General features: G+C 37.7%; 1 pseudogene; it reads left to right on the plus strand.

Moving 5' to 3' along the window:
• Positions 1 to 1,402: 1,402 nt before the first annotated feature.
• LOC124529103 (CWF19-like protein 1) overlaps positions 1,403 to 21,892 on the plus strand; it is a 105,824-nt pseudogene continuing 85,334 nt past the window's right edge.

The raw sequence follows: 21,892 nt of genomic DNA on the forward strand, positions 1-21,892 counted from the left end.
TTTCCTAAACCAAAACTCACTCTGTGTGTGTGTGTGTGTGTGTGTGTGTGTGTGTGTGTGTATTTAAGGCCAGTTGCAACTGTAATCAAATAAGCCACCCTGGGCCCTCTCACAGGTCGCTGTCAAGCTGATCACGTTTTTATCACCATCATTTTTCAGGGACGTACTTTAATGAAAGTCATAGTATATTTCACTGCAAGTTAATAAAGATCCAACAGCCATTAATTTCCCAGCAGTTGTTTTTAATGGTTATGAATTTCGTGTCAGAATGTAAAATGCCAGGATACCATCGTCACGGAGCCCTTTCGGGCAGAGCACCCCCAGCTGCAGAGCAGTACGTTACTGCCCTTCTTAACTGCGAGGTTCATAACTATTAACCTCTTGGTGAGAATGGCCAGAGCCGCCATGTGGGAAATCCTGGCCCCCTACGATCACGCAGATTGAAAAGAGCCCTGGGCAGGGACAGCATGGCATCAGCAGCCCAGCTCAGCCCAGCCCAGCCTAGCCACCGGAGGCTTCCTCCTGGCTGATTCTTTGGACTAATTTTAAAATGAAGTGCTTCAACTCTTTAATCAGCATCACCCAACTCTGAGGAACAACTCTAAAAATTGGGTTTCCATGGTAACAACTGGAGACTGATTCACAAGTCCTCATATTGCCTACCTAACCTATTTAATTACACAGGAACCATTAAAGTGTGTGTGTGTGTGTGTGTGTGTGTGTGTGTGTGTGTGTGTGTGAAAGTTATATATACATATATATTCCTGCCTGGAATTAATGCCACATGGAATTAATTGCTAAGCCGTATTTTAATAGGATTTAAAAATACGCATGTCTGGGAAAATCTTCAACATTTATGAAAAAAGACGGCAGAGAATGAAATCCCAAATATTTGTTTTGGGATGTCATCTCAATTGATTTACAAGCTCTGCATAAGCTAAACCTTGTATGATAAAAATTACTTCGGAATGCTTGGTGTCGATATACCTAGAAATATTAAATTATTTACCTGAAAAATAAGGACCAATTATCCTTCCTTTCGAGTCACCTGAGTTTAGCACTAAATAAATACATAAATAGAGGAGATGGGCAGGGCAGGACAGGGGGAGCGATAGGTTATCTGGGTCTCTTTCCCTTTGTCTCCGAAGCGTTCATTTGCTCTTTCAGCATACATCAATGTGCTGATCAGTCAGTCAATGTGTGGATATCATTGAGTCTCCTGCTCTGCACACGGTTCAGGGGATAAGGCATGAAAGACAGACAAGCAAATAGTTCATGCTAAAATTGATGAACACGCCGTGTGCAGTCTGTAGGGGTGAGCCAGGAAGACTTTCTGGAGGAGGTGAAATCTGAGCTGAATTTTGATGGATGAAGAAGAATCTGTATTCTTGATACATGGATGATGAGGGAAGGATCAAAGGCATCAGAAAATGAACAGAAAACGCCAAGCAAAGAAGACACTTCAAGGAAGTGGAAGCGGTATGCTGTGGCTAGAATGTGGGGTGCACCAGGAGGGCAGGCGGTCTGGCTGGAGGGACAGGCAGCCATCACTCAGGGTAAGGAGAGACACGAAAGGGTTTCTAGAGTATCTCCATTTTAGAAAGGTCATGCTGGTGGCCATTGAACAGTGTACTGAAGGAGGGCTACAGGTGAGATGTGCTCTGTAAAAATCCAGAGAGAGATGGTGAGGGACGTATCTGGAAAAGAAGAGGTAAAGACGCCAGGTTTGGTGATTGATTTTATCTGGGCAGTGAGAGGAGCAGTTTGGGGGGTCATCCAAGTTTTGTGTTTGACTTACTGACTTCTTCAAAGAAATATTGGCCATTATTATCTCCCATTTTCTCATATTACCCCAATTTCTCAAGCCACTTAATTCAGGATTCTGCCTCTGCCGGTCTACTAAAATAATTCACACTTAATACATCTGACTTCAATGTTGCTAAATCCAAAGGATTCTTACACTGTGGGATAAATAGCCAATAATGCAGCATGAGGGTAGGCTCCCCACCTGTAAGCTTCAGAGTGGGTGTATGCTGTCCCTTGCAAGTGTACTTTTCAGAATCAGACCATTTTTTTTTAAATATTTTTTTTCAACGTTTTTATTTATTTTTGGGACAGAGAGAGACAGAGCATGAACGGGGGAGGGGCAGAGACAGAGGGAGACACAGAATCGGAAACAGGCTCCAGGCTCCGAGCCATCCGCCCAGAGCCCGACGCGGGGCTCGAACTCACGGACCGCGAGATCATGACCTGGCTGAAGTCGGACGCTTAACCGACTGCGCCACCCAGGCGCCCCAAGAATCAGACCATTTTTGCAGTCTACATTCTCTCCTGCCTCAGTGAAAGCACCAGCTTCCAATTTTCCATGACCGTCATCACTGAGCAATCTCGGCCCTCCTGCCATCCAGCTGCCATTCTGGCCTGGACAACACGCAGGAGACAATTAAGGTCACCCATTCCATAATTGGAGCCACAGAATGCAGAGCTCAGCAGCCAAAGAAGAAATGAACACCAAGATTGTATCTGAAGAAAGACTAATGAGCAATATGTTCACTGAAAATAAAGACCAGCCGTGCATTTAAAGAGACAGCTCCAGTCCTGAATTACGAAGTAACTTGACACGTTTCTTGTCTCCCAAACCCCAAAGCATATGGCTAATGCTCCAAGCAGGGACTTCCCATTCTGAGTGATCTAATCCACTTTCCATTTTGTATTCCCCTGGATCAAGAAGAGTCCTTCACCAAACCCAATTCTTGTGTGTAAATTAGTGTTGATTTAATGAATGGCTTAAATTATTTTCTTTTTGAAATCGACATTCAGGTGAAATATCTTCAAATTCACTCTGTGTTGAAGGTGTCCTGATTCTTCGTTTTATGCTTGTATTGTTTCTGGCAGTAACACCCAACCCTTGACACTTGGAGAGCCACTTAATCCAACCAGCATGGCTGTGGAAAAGTGACATGATAATGCTGTCTCAATAAACTCTCATTGATACGCTGACATCATGTTAATGAGGTTCCCTCACGAAGAGATTACAACGGACTCTTATGGACTCTGTAAATTAGGTGATTGTTCCTTACGTTTTCTATTTCATGTTCAGCTATATAAAAATAAGTAGCCGGTAGCAATAAGGAATTTACTGCTATTTTTTAGTAACAGAATAACAGATTGCTCTCTCTCCTGTTCCAGATGTGTCATATTTTCACACAAATCTCTGCATGCAAAGATTCTGCAGTAATGGCTCCAAGATATTGGCACATCCTATTCAATTTAAGGCCCAGCAATATGATGGGAATAGTCTTCTTAATTCTCTTTCTAACCACCTAGCCCAGGAGAAAGAGAGTTATAGGATTAAAGCCACTGCTGTCACATAAGGTTCATATATCCACACATAAATTAGATTCAGAACATAGATCTCTCCTATACTCTGGGCTGTACCGAAAAAATAAATAAATAAACAATAAAAATCTCCCCAGTGGTCAGATAACTGGACATTGCACAAAATAGGTTACAGAGAAGATATATGAAAACAAGTTGTTGTGACACATCTTAATGGAAGGATAGACTGTAAAAAAAGGCATAAAAAAGGTCATACAGGCATTCCTTGGTCTATTGTGTTTCACAGAGACTGCATTTTTTTTCTTTTACAAATTGCAAGTTTCTGGTAACTGCATCAAGCAAGCTATCAGCTTCGTTTTTCCAACAGCATTTGTTCACCTTGGGTCTCTTTGTCACATTTTGATACTTCTTGCAACATTTCAAACGTTTTCATTATTAGTATATTTCTTACGGTGATCTGTGATTAGTCCTCATGTTACTATTATAACTGTTTTTGAGGCACCATGAACCGTGCCCGTTTAAGGCAGAGAACTTTATTGATGCGTGTTGTGTATGTTCTGACCGTTCTGCCGACTGGTAGTTCCCCCATCTTTCTCCCTCTCCTTGAGAAAAGGAAAAGACAAGGGGGACCAGGAGTTGGCAAGGGCAGAGGTTATGAGGCCTCTAGGTGAAAGGGGGAATCACTGAAGCAACAGAAAGATGGATAAAGGGTAGATTTAAGATGCTTTACCATGGAAAAGGATCTTCTCCATCATAAAACACAAATAATGAACCTGTCACCTTCAGATCTGTTAATCTATAAAGACAAAAGTAGCCTACTAGTAGTAATATAACTCATTCACAAGAAGAATTCTAGCTAGCTAGCCCTACTTCAAGTATCTTTAAGTTTTGACATGTAGCCATAGAGCGGCAGGGAAATAGACAGCATATTGAGAATAATTAATGATGAAACAGGCCAGCAGCAAAAGGTTCCTAATAATTGAAAGCAAGCTCCATTGGAAAGAGGGTGATATATTTTGCTACTTTTCTGATGTGATGAAGAGGAATTAGCATCTAATGAATTTCTATGATGCCGTGTTTTTTCTCATGGCATTATCTCAGTTCCTGAAAAATATGGGAGGAGACAGTGGGACAGAATTGGACGTCAGGCTTTAGCTCATTTAGATTTCAATGTCTGGAGTAAGAATTTTTTCTAATTAAACGCATCATCACAGGGGCGCCTGGGTGGCTCAGTCAGTTAAGCATCTGACTTCAGTTGAGGTCGTGATCTCACAGTTTGTAGGTTCGAGCCCAACGTCAGGCTCTGTGCTGACAGCTTGGAGCCTGGAGCCTGCTTCGGATTCTGTATCTCCCTCCCTCTCTGCCCCTCCCTGGCTCATGCTCTGTCTCTCTCTGTCTCTCTCTCTCAAAAGTAAATAAACATTAAAATTTTTTTTTTAATAAACGTATCATCACAGACCAAACAGTGGAAATTCTGAATAGAATTCCAATTCTATTGGAATTCAAATGCAAATTATATCCAGAATTTCCATTGTTTGACTAAAGAAACATTAAAAATATATTAACTGCAGGCCTGATAAAGTTGAAATTTTGCTTTCCTAATAAAACATTTGACGTGAGAAACACTGAAGACTCCTTGTCAACATGGATCTGTAAATGCAAACTCTGGCTTAATTTTCTTTGTTGTTGTCATAGTGATGATGGATATAAAATAGGAATTCCAGAATCAAAACCTCTCCACTGTCCAGAATAGAACAAAAACCTAAAATGATGAGCGGAACAGAAGGCAGAGACCCATTTGGCTCCTCATTGGGGAGTAGGCTGTTGGGGCCAGGCTTTTGGCTTTCCTGGGTAGAAAAAGTTGAAGGGGTTCTGGGTGAGTGGGAGTTTTAAGAGCTAGAAAACGAGAGCCAAAATGTACTTGAAGCCAGGACCTCAAGAGTTACTAGAAATAATCTGCTGTGGTTTGTAGAAAGATACCCGGCCCCCAAAAGACAAAAATCATAAATTCAGGAAACGAACTCAGTTGCCCATTTGTTTGGTACCAGGATCATCATGATCCCATTATCCATGACGGTGAAGGATCACAGATGCACTTATAGGGTCTGATTCTGGACCGGCAGCCCTGGGAGGCTGGAGGAATGCAATCACAAAACTCAAAGCCAGAGAAGTGTCAGCAGAGGACAAGAATGAGCAAGAGAAATAAAAATAGAAGAAAAGTAAAAAGCGGACACATTGCATTTTTTTCTACTCAGAATAAGACTTGAAAACCAATATTCTAAAATGTCTAATGTTAAATTTTTAAAAAATCAACTACCAGCTCATGAAATTACATTTATATAATACAAGCAAAATTTCTTATAATATTCAATCGTCATAAATTAAACTTTAATAAGTATAATCGGAACACACACAAAGTAGGAAACTAGAAAATAATTTCAGGGGCGCCTGGGTGGCTCAGTCAGTTAAACATCCGACTTGGGCTCAGGTTGTGATTTCGAAGTTCGTGAGTTGGAGCCCTGTGTTGGGCTCTGTGCTGACAGCTCAGAGCCGGGAGCCTGCTTTGGACTCTGTGTCTCCCACTCTCTCTGCCCTTCCCCTGCCCATGCTCTGTCTCTTTCTCTCAAAAATAAATAAACATTGAAAAAATTATAAAAAAAAGGAAAGAATTTCAAAAATTATATGTCTACTTTAAAAGGTTGCATCTAGGCAATTAAAACACAGAAACACTATTACATTAGTAACTTTTTGAAATTCTGCAAAGTTATTAGTGATATAATGATTTCTCCTTCTTAAATACTTGGAGATCAAAGTATATAAATAAATATTTGAAGCTTTGGATGTGACAGATGGGCTCGCTTTTTGTGTATTAACTTATCAAGTTTGGAATTACTCCTCGCAGGGAGTAAAGTAATGCACGCTAAAATGTTTCATGTGTTTTGTTTTAATTACATTAGTAGTAGAGAAATTAAATTCACAAGAAGTCTCAGGACGTTTTTTTAGCTTTTATCCAAAATGAAGCAAATAACTGAATTTTCAAATGCCGTATGCAATTCACTGCTATGCAGGTTGAACAATTTACATCACAGAGTTACAACTAGTTTTATTTATTTATTTTTTATAACTAGTTTTAAATTAAACTCTGATGGAACGAACTGGGGGTTGCTAGAAGGGAGGGGAGTGGGGGATGGGCTAAATGGGTGATAGGCATTGAGGAGGGTACTTGTTTGGGGGCATCTGGGTGCCTCAGACTCTTGATTTTGGCTCAGGTCATGATCTCACCAGTCGTGAGTTCAAGCCCTGCATCAGGCTCTGCGTTGACAGAATGGAGCCTGTTTGGGATTCTCTGTCGCCCTCTGTCTCTGCCCCTCCCCTCTTCATGCTCCCTTTCTTTCTCTCAAAATAAATAAATAAACATTTTTTTAAAAGGAAGGCACTTGTTGGGATGAGCACTAGGTGTTATAGGTAAGCGATGAATCACTGGGTTCTACTCTTAAAACCAATACTACACTGTATGTTAACTAACTTGAATTAAAAAAAAAAAGTATATCAATTAATTAATTAATTAACTAAAATTAGTTAAACGCTAATGAAAGAAGGTGACCTAGAGCCATGATTTTATTTCTACATATGATTTCTTATGATAAAAAAGGAAATGGGGCGCCTGGGTGGCGCAGTCGGTTAAGCGTCCGACTTCAGCCAGGTCACGATCGAGCCCCGCGTCAGGCTCTGGGCTGATGGCTCGGAGCCTGGAGCCTGTTTCCGATTCTGTGTCTCCCTCTCTCTCTGCCCCTCCCCCGTTCATGCTCTGTCTCTCTCTGTCCCAAAAATAAATAAACGTTGGAAAAAAAAAATTTAATAAAAAAAAATAAATAAAATAAAATAAAAATAAAAAAATAAAATAAAAATTAAAAAAAAGGAAATAAAAATATTCTACTACAAAACCTCAGTCTAATCCTGAGAAAATATGAGATGAACTCAAACTGAAGGGCATTGTACAAAATACTGCCCTAACTAATACTTCTCGAAATTATCAGAGACATGAAGGAAGGAAGGAAGGAAAAAAGGAAGGAAGGAAAGGAGGGAGGGAGCAGAAGGAAGTGAAAGAAAGGAAAAAAAAATAATTCAAGGTAAGACCGAGAAACTGTCACCAATCTGAGGAGACTTAGGAGACATGACAGTTAAATGTAATATGATAAACTGGACTAGATCCTGGAACAGAAAAGAAACATTGGTGGAAAAACTGGCAAAATCTGAATAAAGTCGGGAATTTAAGTTTAAAATCATACCAAATCCATAGATGTTTGGCGATAACTTTTTATAGATGTGCAATAGCAAAATAATACCTTATTTGTTTGGCAAGTGACATTAATTTATGAAATTTATAATAATCTGTAGAAACTTGTTTTGCCTTCTATCTCACCTGAAATTGAGAAATATGTATGTTCCTTCCTTTGCATGGAGGTATGGAGATAATTAAAAGTAGTGGATTATGCGATGATTAAGCAGGACTGACTGTCCAATTCGCATGTTTAAAAAATTAAGGCCAAATAGATTTGTAATGTTTTGGAAACAGCAAGAGCTCATGCCACAGTTCTAATATTCTTAACAGAACACTTCCCCTGGAAAACAATCATCATTACCAAGCACAATGGTTATTTATGACTGGCTATCATATTATTGCATAATAAAGAGAATACTTTTAATTCACACATTAGCCTTTATCTAATCCATAATTCTATGGCATGAAGCACAGAATTCCCTGATATTACCTCTCAAAAACCATTGAATCTAGCATACAATATCAGTAATTCATAATAGTTCTTTTTAAAAACGCATATGACTGAGAACTTAAATATACAGATATGAATAAGTTGTTTAATAAAGGTTAAATCATATTGGTCATGAAAAAGCATTTCAAATTGAATTTAAAAGGACAACATATAAAACCATGTTAATTATATTGAAAGCAGTCCAAATAGAACAAATCTACCTTGAAGTACATATATTTTTAATTAAGAAAGATTTAAAAAATGATTTCAGCATTTAAGTCAAGCAGCTAGCAAAAGAACAAGAGAGGCAACACATAAACAAAAATAAGATAAGAACAAAAATTAGTAAATAAGATAACAATCGATACAATAAATTTGGTATTATCTTTAAAAAGCTGAGACAAAAATAGATGCTGATCAAGGAAAAAATGACTTAAAACATAAATGAAAGGAAGACCCAATTTTGAAAATTTTTAAGGATGAAAAAATTTGTAGAAGCACCTGGGTGGCTCATTGGGTTAAGCTCCTGACTTGGGCTCAAATCACAATCTCATGGTCCGTGAGTTCAAGCTTCACATAGGTCTCCTGCAGGGACTGCTTCGGATCCTCTGTCTGCCTCTCTCTCTGCCCCTCCCCCACTCATTTTCTATCTCTCTCTCTTTCTCTCTCTCATTCTCTCTCTCTCTCAAAAAGAAAAATAAACATTTAAAAAATATTTAAAAATTTGTATATACATTTGCAAATAAGGGCAAAATAATTAACCCTAAATATATAAACTGTGCAATCTGCTCAAGAAAAATCTCAAACTTAAACTAATAACCAGTGAATCATTTGAACTGATAATCAAAAATCTTACTCCCAATGACTTCACTCTCCCCTGGAAACCTCCAGGTTCTCACTGTTTCTATCCATTTCTTTGGTCAAGTAGCAAAGAAAAAATGATAGTTCCTATCACAACAAATTGTTTCAAAGAATTTTAAAAGTGGGTAAAGTGCCCATTTTATAGGACTATAATAACTGGAACGTAGAATCAGAGAAAGTATAAAAAAAAACCATACAGGCCAATCTCACTTTGAAGAAAAGCAAATATACGATATAAAACTCTCATATAAAATGTATAAAAAGGACGATGAATCATAAGCAACTTAGCTGTTACCCAGGAATTCAGGGAACAACATCAGAAAATTTAATAACATAGAATACAGCGTTAAGATGGCAAAAGAGAAAATCCATAGATCATCTCAGATGTCGCTAACTGCACAATACTGCATAGAACTCATTCAATAAGGAAACCTATTGAACTCATTCAATAAGGACTAGAGACTCCTTGGACAGATAAAAACCACCTATGAAAAACCTAAATCTAAAGGAAAAGTTAACGATGCAATTCTAGAAGCATTCCTTTTAACATGAGAAAATAAACAATGCTTCTATTCAACATGATACTGGAAATGTTAGCTATTGCAATAAGGCAATAAAGAAATGGAAAGCATATGAAGTGATGAATGAAATTAGGCCAAAAAAAAGCTTTTACTTTGAAGATGATATGATTTTTAATTTTTTTTTATTTACTTTGAGAGAGAGAGAGAGGGTGCAAGCATGGGAGGGACAGAGAGAGAGGAAGAGAGAGAGAATCCCAAGCAGGCTCTGCACTGTCAGCTCAGAGCCTGGTGCAGGGCTCGATCTTACAAACTGTGAGATCATGACCTGAGAGGAAATCAGGAGTCGTATGCTTAACCGACTAAGCCACCCAGTTGCCCCAAAGGTGATATGATTTTACATAGAAAATATGAAACAATCTCTGGACAAATTGTTAGAACTGACAAAGCTCAACACGGTTTGCAGATGCTAGATGAAAATTAAAAAATCAAGAATGTTCTTATACATCGATAGTAAATCTTTGGAAACAGCCAAAGAAAATAAAATCGCTTTAAAATAGCCACAAAAATTTTACCACAAGTAGAAATTGATTTAACATAAAATGGGAAAATTCTTTATGGAAAAATTGCAAAGCCTCAGAAAGGTTATAAAATAAACTATAAATGAGCAGAAACGTATTTTGTATTATGACGATCGAAAGATATCATTTCTTTCTGAATTATAAATTCAATGCAATTTCAACAAAAATCCAGTTTTTCTTGGAACTTGGTATATAAACCTCCAAAGTGAAATAAAAATGATAGGGCTAAATATAGACAATTTTGTTTTGAGGAAGAATTATTTGGCTCATTAGGGATTCATTCTATTTTTTTTTTTAACGTTTATTTATTTTTGAGACAGAGAGAGACAGAGCATGAACGGGGGAGGGGCAGAGAGAGAGGGAGACACAGAATCTGAAGCAAGCTCCAGGCTCTGAGCCATCAGCCCAGAGCCCGACGTGGGGCTCGAACTCACGGACCGCGAGATCGTGACCTGAGCTGAAGTCCGACGCTTAACCGACTGAGCCACCCAGGCGCCCCCGGGATTCATTCTTGATACAAAGATAGAAGAATATGCAAGTGGAATGGAATAATGTGGCAGAGTCAAAGATGCTCCATGCTATCTGCCTTCTTCAGAAAGGACTTGTCCAGCTGATGCTAATGCTACGTGCAGATATCTTCCAGAGTTAGTTTCTTCAGGATTTGCCTCAGCAGAGGCCTGCTTTCCCAGAGTAACCCACATCCAAGGACTGATTGTGGAAGATATAAAGCCAGAGATTTTCAGCCATGGGACAATTTTTAGGGCTTTGAATATTCGGAGCCCCCGCAGTGTTGCTGAGTCTTTCCTGACCCTGTGTTGGCAGGTTGACTTCCCATCTGTTTAATCCTACTTTCTCTTCCTCCTTCCACTGATGTCAGTCCCTAATAAACAACCTGCACACCAAACTCCAACTCGGCACTGCTTCTGGACCTCCCAATCTGTTATACAGAGCCAGAAGCCACATAAAGGAATCCTGATAAATGACAAGGGCCACACTGCAAATCAGTGGAGAAATATTTTGTTCAGCATACAGTGCTGGGACAATCGACCGTATGGGAAAAATTAATTATATCCCACATTGTATACATTGCACACAACAATCTATTGATTCGTGAACTAAATTTGAAAAGCAAAAACTTAGTATGTTAGGAGACCATACAGGAGATTATTTTTAAGATCTTGAATAGAAGCTGTGTATGACAAAAGGCGCTATAAATAAAGTTGAAAGAGAAACCACAAGCTGAGACAACATATTCAATGCACATGTAACTGAGAAAGCTCAGTACCTGAAATTTATAAATAACCTCTATGAAGCATTAAGTAAAGGCAATCAAATCAACATATGAGTAAAGGCTGTAAATAGTCCATTCACAGGGGAAGAAATTCAAATTGCCAATGACCTTGGCAGAGAGATGTTCAAATTCATGAGCAATCAGGAGGAAACAAATTAAAACAAAAGAAGACATCATTTCTCTCCTACTAGTTTGGGAAGAATTTAAAAATCTGATGGCATCTAATAATTCCTCTATCGAAGTACATGCCCTAGTGATACTCTACTGCATTTTCACAAATAAATCCAAACTAAACCACTCATTTAGCATCATTTAGGAAGAAAAAGAAAGAAAGAAAAATTAGAAACGATCTACAATTGACCCTTGAACGAAACGGCTTTTAATTGTGTGGGTTCACTTACAGGTAGATTTTTTTTTAAATACAGTACAGCACTGTAAATGTATTTTCTCTTCTTTGTCATTTTCTTAATATTTGCTTTTCTCTAACTTGCTTTATTATAAGAGTACATTGTATTAACAAATATAACATAAAAATATGTATTAATTGACTGTTAATGTTATCAGTAAGGCTCCCAGGTAGCAGTAGGCTGTTAGTAGTTAAGCTTCTGGGGAGTCAAGAATTATGTTGGGGAGGGGTGTTCATGCCCCTTACCCTGTGTCGTTCAAGGTCAGTTGTACAGGTCAATAAATAGGAAATGGATAACTATATTTGGCATGTTCACAAAGGAATATTATATGAAAATCAGTCTTCATGAAGTAAAATCACTTACATGCTCAAGAAAAATGATCACAAAATTACTGTGAAGGGAAAAGTTACAGAAATATCTGTACATCATATTACCATTCATTTAAAGTTTTAAAATAATCCAAACACTAATATATACTGCTTTTGGGTACATATAGAAGTAGAAATAGTATAAAAACATAATGTAAATAACAAATACCAAGTTCAGAGTGCAGGTTACTCTTGGGTAGGAAGGGGAGTGAGTGGGATTAGAGAAAGGTATAGAGTCGTTTCAACTCTATCAGAATGACTTATTATTTCAAAATCTAAAGCTGATGCCATTTTTTAATGCTAACTATAATGCTGATATGTACTATTTAATCTGAAGCTTATATGGCAAAAAAAAAAAATTAAGTGTTAAATGAGTATCAAGTTATTCTCCAGAGTTTTGTTTCTTTTTAACAAAAAAAATGTTTAAAAAATGTAAAGAACATAAGTTTAATAGTTACAACCTACTTTAAAGTAGATTGAAACACTCCTAACAGTCCTGAGTGAGTCTGTGCTGGGTCCTGTGTTATCTTTAATTTTCAACAGTCCATGATTATAATCCCATGTATCACTGGTTCACTCCAACAATAATTTTAATCGCCTTTACCTACTAAAACTGTCCTACATTGGGGTTGAGTCCTTATGTACACCCAAAACGATATTCTGTGTTTTCAAACCTGGAGACTTTTGGCTGTAATGAATTGGTAAGTGGAAGTTATTAGGTCAACTAATCAATATATACTAAAAAAATGGATCTTCAAATGTTGGGAAACAGCATACTGGCTGCATGCATACAGCTCAAAATAAAAATTTTACCCTTTTTTACATAGTGTTGATATGGTTGCAATCTTCATTTAAATTTCAAATACTTTTCTTAACTTTCTTGAAGTAAATGCTATTTACTAATATCTGGTATTGAAACAGAGCAAGATATGATTTTGGGTATGCTTGGGTATTCTCTAATTAATTTCTTAAGTAAATTCAATATTACAAATGCTTTTTCACTTCTTGATAAATTGTTCAATGAAAAAGAATCCTTAGGACATGTTCTTGGATAAATTGGGTTTAAAATGAAATATTTCTGCCAATCTGGTGGCATTCTCTAAATATATAGCAAACTGTAACTCAAGCGATTCTTGTACTTCACTTATCCTGAATTATATTTTCCCTCTTCTCATAAAAAAAAGGGGGGGGGTGCGGAGATCCGACATGGCAGAGAAGTAGAGGGACCAAAGTTCCCTCATCCCTCAAACACAGAAGTGTTGAGGCCAAAGGACTTTGAATTCCAAGGGTCCAAGCTGCAGAGTGACACAGACGTCTCCAGGGGCACACAGGGACAAACTGGCAGGCCATACGTGGGTGATTGCAAACTGGGAGAGATAAAACAGGTGGTGTAGGCATGGATGGGAAGAATCCCTTCCACAGAGAGATAAAGTGAAGAGAAAGAAAGGTTGGGGAAGTTTAAGACTGTATCTGGACAAAAGAAAAACCACGGACCAGGACAGAGAAAGATCCAATCTCGAACTGCTTTCTCTAGACTGGAGATGGCTGTCCTCTTCCCGCACCTGCGGAGGCGGAGGCGGGGAGCCAGCCCTGGGCTTGGTAACTAGTTCAGAGGCACAGTCAGCAGTGGGAGAAACAATCCCCTTCCTGGAGTGCTGTCAGAAGAAGGTATATAACCATTCAAAGGACAAAGATTGCCTGTGCCTGCCAGCCAGAGGCCATATATATATTGGTGGTGCCGAGTGGAACTTTCCTGGAATAGGGGTGCACGGAGCGAGACCTTTTAAGACATCAGGGTTTAAATCTCAGACGAGCACCAGGGAGGCACGGCAGTTGGCAGGGTGGGACAAACCATCTTGTTCGTGCCCACGGCACTGGGAGGTTTGCGACACCCAACAGAGTGGTTTGGGACACCCAGTGGGTAGAGGAGAGACTACAGTGTTGCTATTTTTCTTCCCATCACCAACAAGGTGAGGCATCAGGGAATGCACACGGAGTCCACAGTGGAGGCGGGACCTGCCTACAGCAAACCACGCCCCTCTGCGCCTGGTAACTGCATATCTACTAGAGTGGGATTGACGCTGACCAGACAGCCCCTCCAGACCAGCACTGCCACTCAGGAAACAATAGATGCTGGGGAGGATGTGGAGCAATGGGAACCCTCTTGCACTGTTGTTGTGAATGCAAACTGCTGTAGCCTCTCTGGAAAACAGTGTGGAGGTTCCTCAAAAAATTAAAAATAGAACTACCCTATGACCCAGCAATAGCACTACTAGGAATTTATCCAAAGGATACAGGAGTGCTGACTCATAGTGGCACATGTACCCCAATGTTCATAGCAGCACTTTCAACAATAGCCAAATTATGGAAAGAGCCTAAATATCAATCAATTGATAATGGATAAAAAAGATTTGGTTTGTATATATAATGGAATACTATTCGGCAATGAGAAAGAATGAAATCATGCTATTTGCAGCAACGTGGATGGAACTGGAGGGTATTATGCTAAGTGAAATAAGTTAGAGAAAGACAGATATCATATGTTCTCACTCATATGTGGATCCTGAGAAACTTAACAGAAGACCGTGGGGGAAGGAAAGGGGGAAAAAATAGTTATAAACAGTGAGGGAGGGAAGCATACCCTGCAAGAGGGAAGAGACTCTTAAATACAGAGAACAAACTGAGGGTCGATGGGGGGTTGGGGGGGAGAGGGGGAAATGGGTGATGGGCATTGAGGAGGGCACTTGTTGGGATGAGGACTGGGTGTTGTATGTAAGCGATGAACCACGGGAATCTATCCCCCAAAACCAAGAACACACTTTATATATACTGTTATGTTAGCCAATTTGACAATAAATTATATTAAGAAAAGAAAAGAAAAGGTCAATATCCAATCTCTCCTCAGTATGAAAATGATGATATACTTCGCTAGAAATGTCTGAGAAATCTATCTTTGCCTTAATCTTCCCTAAATTCTCATCATTTACCCTACTTCTGTGTTGTATGTGATCTCCGTTCCTGTGCTAGTTGATCTCTGCTTTCTTGTATCAGCATTTGTATGTCTCCTGCTGAAAATTCTCCATATACAGTGTTCAGATTTTGAGCATAAAGTGTTCATCAGCTATCCTTCTACAACCCTCATAAGCCCACTCTTTATTTGCATTGCAGAACTCCTCAACCCTAGAACATAAGAGAAGCTTGTTGCTGTTACTGAGTTCTGAAAAATGTCCAGAGCAGCGTCCACTTTCCCGAAGCTGCTGTTCTCCTTCATATAATGTGTTAGTAAATGGGTTTGGGATCGCACAGTCCTGGCTTCAAACACCAGTTCTTCCACAAACAATTTGCATCACTTTGGGAAATAAAATTAACCACTCTGATCTTCAGGTCCTCACCTAAAAAATGGAATAGTTAAGACCTTACGGATTTATGGTGACAATGAAATAAGGCAATGAATAATATTAAATATTGAGCACAGTGGTTGACTAAATAGAATCTCAAGTACTGTCAGATATTATTGTTATTTTTGATGATTATTGTTGTTACTTGCGTCTTTGTCACGACAGCTCCGGAAGAGTGTGTAGATAGGCCATTTTAACTTTGGCAAGATGAGAATGGTTTCTAGCCAAGAGACTCACTAAAGAAGCCCACAACATGCTTGACTCTGTGAGACACTGTGAATATAACATGGTAAGCAATTCCCTGGCCTATAGGACTGAACAAAATTTTACTCTTTGACCGCTATTTGTTACATGTAAGGAAGAAAATGAGAGAAATAACATGAATCGGAACTGTGTATGTGCCTGCCACACTAAGAGGAACTTCACACTTTAACTTAACCTATCTGAGCCTCAGTTTCCTTACCTCTGAAATGAGGATGAGAGGAGCACAAACCTCTCAGTAGGTTAAGCATCTAACTTCGGCTGGGGTCATGATCTTGTGGTTCCTGGGTTCAGGCCCCGTATCAGGCTCTGTGCTGACAGCTCAGAGCCTGGAGCCTGCTTTGGATTCTGTGTCTCCCTCTCTCTCTCTCTGCCCCTCCACCTCTTGTGCTCTTTCTCTCCCTCTCTCTCTCAAAAATAAACATTAAAAATTTTTTTAAAAAACAGCACAAATCTCATTGTGTTGCTGTAACAATTAAATGATATAATGGATTTAAAATATAGTACTTGAGTAAACAATTACTGTTGATAATGAGATATAATTAAGGTAGAAATATATATATAATATTATATATCTTAAGGCATAATATATAAGGCATATATATGTACATACACATATATACATATGTACATATATGTACATATATACGTATGTATATACACATGTACATGTATATATGTACATACATATATATGTATATATATATATATATATCTTAAGAAAATTACAAATAAGTTAAAGTTCATTTGTCAAGTTTTAGTGAGCCTGAGGAACTAATTAGAAAAGTGAGTAATTTACATAAGGTCACACTGCCTCTAAGACATAGAGCTTTGACTCAAATCTAAGTCTCCCTGTGCCTTTTTAAATACACTGCTTCCTCCCATGGATTCATATTTTAATTATTTGTTATTAGTCAGTGGCAACCAGCAGTTGAAAACTTTTAGTCTCAGGACTCTTTAAAACTCTTAAAAATTACTGAGCATGTAGTACTTAGATCTTGGTTTCTAATACTTTTCTCCAGTAAAAGGAAACAGGTATTCTTAGAGAAATGGCTGATTCCAGGATGGGGCAAGAAATATACAAGCTGGGCCTAGAGTATCTTGGAATGCCAGAAAGTAAGGGAGTGATAACAAACAAATAAACCCATATTTGTAATAGTATTTCCTAGGTACATAAGAGCCAATGGAAATGATCAATGGTCATTGATCAATGGTCAATGATCAAAATTGGAACCATTTTAGCAACAAAAATAAAGTAGGAAGGAATTATAACTCAGTATGAAAAATACGTATTCATGAGTAGTGCTGATATAAACAAACAAACAAATGTAAAAGAGACAAATCTGCCATGTAGTAGAATTCCAAATAGTTTATGCCTTCAAGGATGGGGAGCCCTCAACTGTGAGCTGCATGTAGACTTTCTTCCAAAGAAAGTCTGGAAAGGTGAGCGAGGAGAGGATAACTTTACATAGAAGAAACCTGACGACTATCACCCCAGCCAGGTGACCAAGGTCAACATCAAAGGTGATAAATTATATTGATAGTATGTACCTTGGTATGATGAACATGACACTTCACCTCTGTGTTCTTCATCCCCAAAATATGTTAACTGCAGTCTAACCATGAGAAAAACACAAAGCAAATTCCAGCAGAAGAGTATTCTACAAAATATGTCACCAGTACTCTTCAAAATTGTCATGGTCACTGAAACCCAGGAAAGTCTGGAAAACTGTCACAACCAAGAGACACTTAATGAGACATGAAAACTAAATATAATGTAGTATCCTTAATGGGATCCTAGAACCAAAAAACAACAGTACATTAGGTAAAAAAATAAGAAATAAATGTGAATAAAGCATGTGAATAAAGCATGGACTGCACAAAATAATAATATATCAATATTGGTTCATTAATTGTGACAAATGGACCATACTAATATCAGATGTTAATAATAAGGGAAACTGGTGCAAAATACATGGGAACTTGTTCTATTACATTCTCAATTTCCCCGTACATTATAAACTGTTCTAAAAGATCATCAACGAAAAAAGACCTGAAGCAAATATGAAAGATATTTTATTAGAACTGAGTTGTTGGCATAAGTCTCTTCATTACATTATTTCTGTACTTGTAAGTGTATTTGAAAAATTTTCTAGTATATATATTTTTAGAATATATTTTTATCAGAAATTCCCAAATGGAAGCTAATTCACTAAAAGTCACTTGACTGAAAGAAAACAGAAATCTTAGATTCACAAACCCTAGCAATAAGAACTACCAGAAACTTCTGGATGTTATTTAAAATAAAAAAAAAAGATTTTATAATAAGAAAAAATATTGAGGACTCCAAAGAGCTTTTGTGTATGTGTGTTATTTCTACCAGTACGGTAGCTTACTTACAGGTACAGTACCTTACTGTAAATTAAAACCAAGAATGTTTTAAAACATGAGAACACATGAGCAGCACAAATTTCATTGGCTATCAAAAGTACATTGTTGTCACACATCATGTAGTCTCTGGAAAACACCACTAAGCATTCACAAAAGAATAAAGTGAAAAAAGAAACCAATAAACTTCGTAATTTGGGGATAAAGCCCAGCTGGCCATGAAGTATGTTTTTATTTTATATTGTTGGATTTGATTTGCTAATTTTTTTTGGCATTATCAGAAATACTGCAATAACCATCTTTTTATTTCTGATGAATGGTTTCCCCAAAGTGGGCTGAATGGTGTGAGCCTTTTGATTATCAATGGATTCTGTCAGATTGCAGTCCCAAAAGTTTATAGCAATTCATTCTTTCCTCAGTCTGTGAAAGTGTTTTTCCATAATCTTAACAACATTAAAGGTTATCAATATTTTTATCAATTTTTATTAAAGAAAATTAAATCAGGAATCTCTAGTTTTGACATAGTGATGTTAATAACGTTTTTATGGAACAATGTGTAAACATTCCATGCTTAGAGCACGTACACAACTATGAAATAAAAATCAAGATTACAAATTAAATGTAAACTAAAAAGCCAACACAATTAAAGCATGAATTCAAAGTGACAGATGCCATTGATGTGCTAAAACAGATAGCAGAAGTTGGAGTTAATATTAGAGAAACGTAGCCTCAGGTCTGTTTCTACATTTAATCTGTTTCCTTGTTTTCACTTCAATTATACTAATGTAGAGAATGAACGCCTGTTTACATTAGCATGCTTTACAAAATGACATTCATAACTTGAAGGCTTTGTTGCTGGTTTATGATAATCAAACTCCACACTTAACTAAAATTCTGCAGTAACCCATCTGCAAAGGAAATTTTTATTGTAGCATCATTTAATTCCTTAACTCTCATGTGAAGATAAGGTTGTCATAAGGCTCCACTGACATCTGCATGAAGTATTACTAACTGGTGCTTTCTTGGTTTTGTGCCTTTATCTTCTTACTTACTAGGTTGCTTGTTCTCTGATCCTTTTTTTTCACTCCCACAATAGAATATAAACTCCATGTTTGCTGCTTTATCTTCCCACCTAACCCTAGCCCTGGCCAAATAAATACTTAAATGAATGAACAAATATGCAATTTAACTATTGCTGAAATTAGGTGCAGAAATGGCCTCCTTGCGTACTGGCTAACACAGTCAGAGGCAATGCATTAAGTAGTGGTATGTACATAAACATAGTTCATATAATGCATTTTTTTTTCAAAATTTAGGTTTAGCCCCAACTACTTCAGCACCTAGAGCAAATCTAACCTGCCAAATTCAATCTTAGATAGATATAAATAGAACAACTGAAATTGCCTAGCCTTGCTCCATTATAAAGGCGATTATTTAAATGACTGAGAATTAACATATATTAAGGTGTTATTAGAGATGAACATTGAGATGAAAGCTAAAAAAACAAATAAATGAAAAAGAATTCTCAAAGACAATAAATTTAAGAATTTGCTGAAGGTCATTCCATCGGTTTAGGAAACACGAGTACACAACGTATATGCATATTGTCGTTTGGTCTCTGTCGGAGAATTCTTTTTTCCTCCAGAAAATGTATAGATTCCATATTCAGCAGCAGTTGCATTCAAACTGTGGAGAGGGCTCGCGAGGTCAAATTAATTTGAGCAATTATGGATGGTACAACTCAGGTAGAGACAAGGGCCAATGGTGACAACCCCAGAGTTCAGAGCTGCACTTAGAAGGTCAAGGTCAACTCAGTCTCCCAAACCTGCTGCTGGGAGTCAAAATCCTAAAGGAAGATTTTTTGATATAAGGATTAAAGGTAGGCGGCTTCTGGAGAATATCTTTTTCTTCTTTTCACGTCTGTGGAAATTAAATTTCTTGACCTGTGAAAGGTGTTTGGACTTGATAAATCCACAAAGCCCATTCTAACTCTATGGAGTTTATACAAAATTCTATCTATTTATAGACAAAATTAATGAGAACTGTCACTTGTAAGTTATTTTGCTACCTATTTCATATTGGATGAACAAAGTCTCAAAATTATGCGTAAGAACCTCAGAACTATATTAGATATTCATTTTATTTGAGTGTTTATACAGTATATTACTTTTAATCTTTATAAGTTCCATATAAGTTTCACAAGTTCCATATAAGCAAAATCTTAATTAGTTTCGTCAAGAATTCTAACTAGATTTTTAAAGTAATCATCACTAACAAATGTAAATTTCATCTCATGGAAGACAATTTATTTTCTACCACTTTTATACTTGTACAATGTAAATAGGCCTAAATTGCAATTCATTTTAATAAAATTATTTTTTTTTCAACGTTTATTTATTTATTTATTTTTTGGGGGAAAGAGAGAGACAGAGCATGAATGGGGGAGGGGCAGAGAGAGAGGGAGACACAGAATCGGAAACTGGCTCCAGGCTCTGAGCCATCAGCCCAGAGCCCGTCGCGGGGCTCGAACTCACGGACCGCAAGATCATGACCTGGCTGAAGTCGGACGCTTAACCGACTGCGCCAACCAGGCGCCCCTAATAAAATTATTTTTAATTTTCTTATATGTTTGAAAGAGTCATCCTTGCTAATACTTTTAAAACAATGTCTTCTAATACCTGTAAGCTGGCTCATATTTATAAAATTTTCTAATATCTCAATTTTTATGGCACTTTGATTAAATATACATTCTATACTTATCATTGCCATCAAACTAAATAAAACCATTAGCTACCAATGACTCTTTATTAATTAGAGAATATGCATTCCAAGCTATCGTTTGATCACCAATGTAGAAACACTCAACTCTGGTTCTGCCTTCTGTCTTCCAAATGGCTATAGGAACACATTTTCCATGTTAAAAATTAGTGGCTCAGTCATTAAGTGTTCAACTCTTGGTTTCATCTCAGGTCATGATGTCACATTGGTGGGTTTGAGCCCCGAGTTGCAGTGGGTTCTATGTTAACAACGTGGAGCCTGCTTGGGATTCTCTCTCTCTTCCTCTCTCTCTCTGCCTCTCCTCTGCTCGTGCTCTCTCACTCTCTCTCTCTCAAATAATAAATAAATAAACAAAATAATTAGAATACCCGGTCTGAAATGAACATTTGTATTAAGTTTATAAAGGAAAGTCTTGGAGTAATTTTGACAGTATCTGTGACATTTTAATGTTTCAAGATGAATAAGATAAAATAAGTTGCATTAAGTTAAAGACCGTGACTGGCATGTTTCTCACTATATCCCCAGTGTGTATATATTATAGGATATCAATATATTTGAAAATAATGAATGAATGAATGAATGAATGAATGACAATGAGAACAATAAGGAGGAGAGAGTACCAATGCTCGGGAACTATATGCCTTCCAGGAATCACGGATGGAAGGTAGAGACTCAATTTTAATGGATCAAAAAGGCAAAATAGTACCCTGTGACCAGCCAACTGCGAACAGGGTCTGGGCAGTGGTAAAGAACTCACAGATGCTCAGCCGGACCCCATCAGGAATTTCTCAGATAGAGTTCTCAGTTTCTCAGATAGAGCTGTTGTGACCCATCTGCAGATCCAGCCACTGAGCATGGAAGACAGAGATAGAACTGATAGTCCGAGCTGATTCACGAAGAGCCAATAGCATGAGGAGAAGAGGGATAAAT

Source organism: Lynx rufus, unplaced genomic scaffold (genome assembly GCF_022079265.1).
Source record: "Lynx rufus isolate CCGP_SWC_20201006 ecotype Redwood Valley unplaced genomic scaffold, mLynRuf1.p SCAF_6, whole genome shotgun sequence".
In the NCBI taxonomy this organism is placed as follows: domain Eukaryota; kingdom Metazoa; phylum Chordata; class Mammalia; order Carnivora; family Felidae; genus Lynx; species Lynx rufus.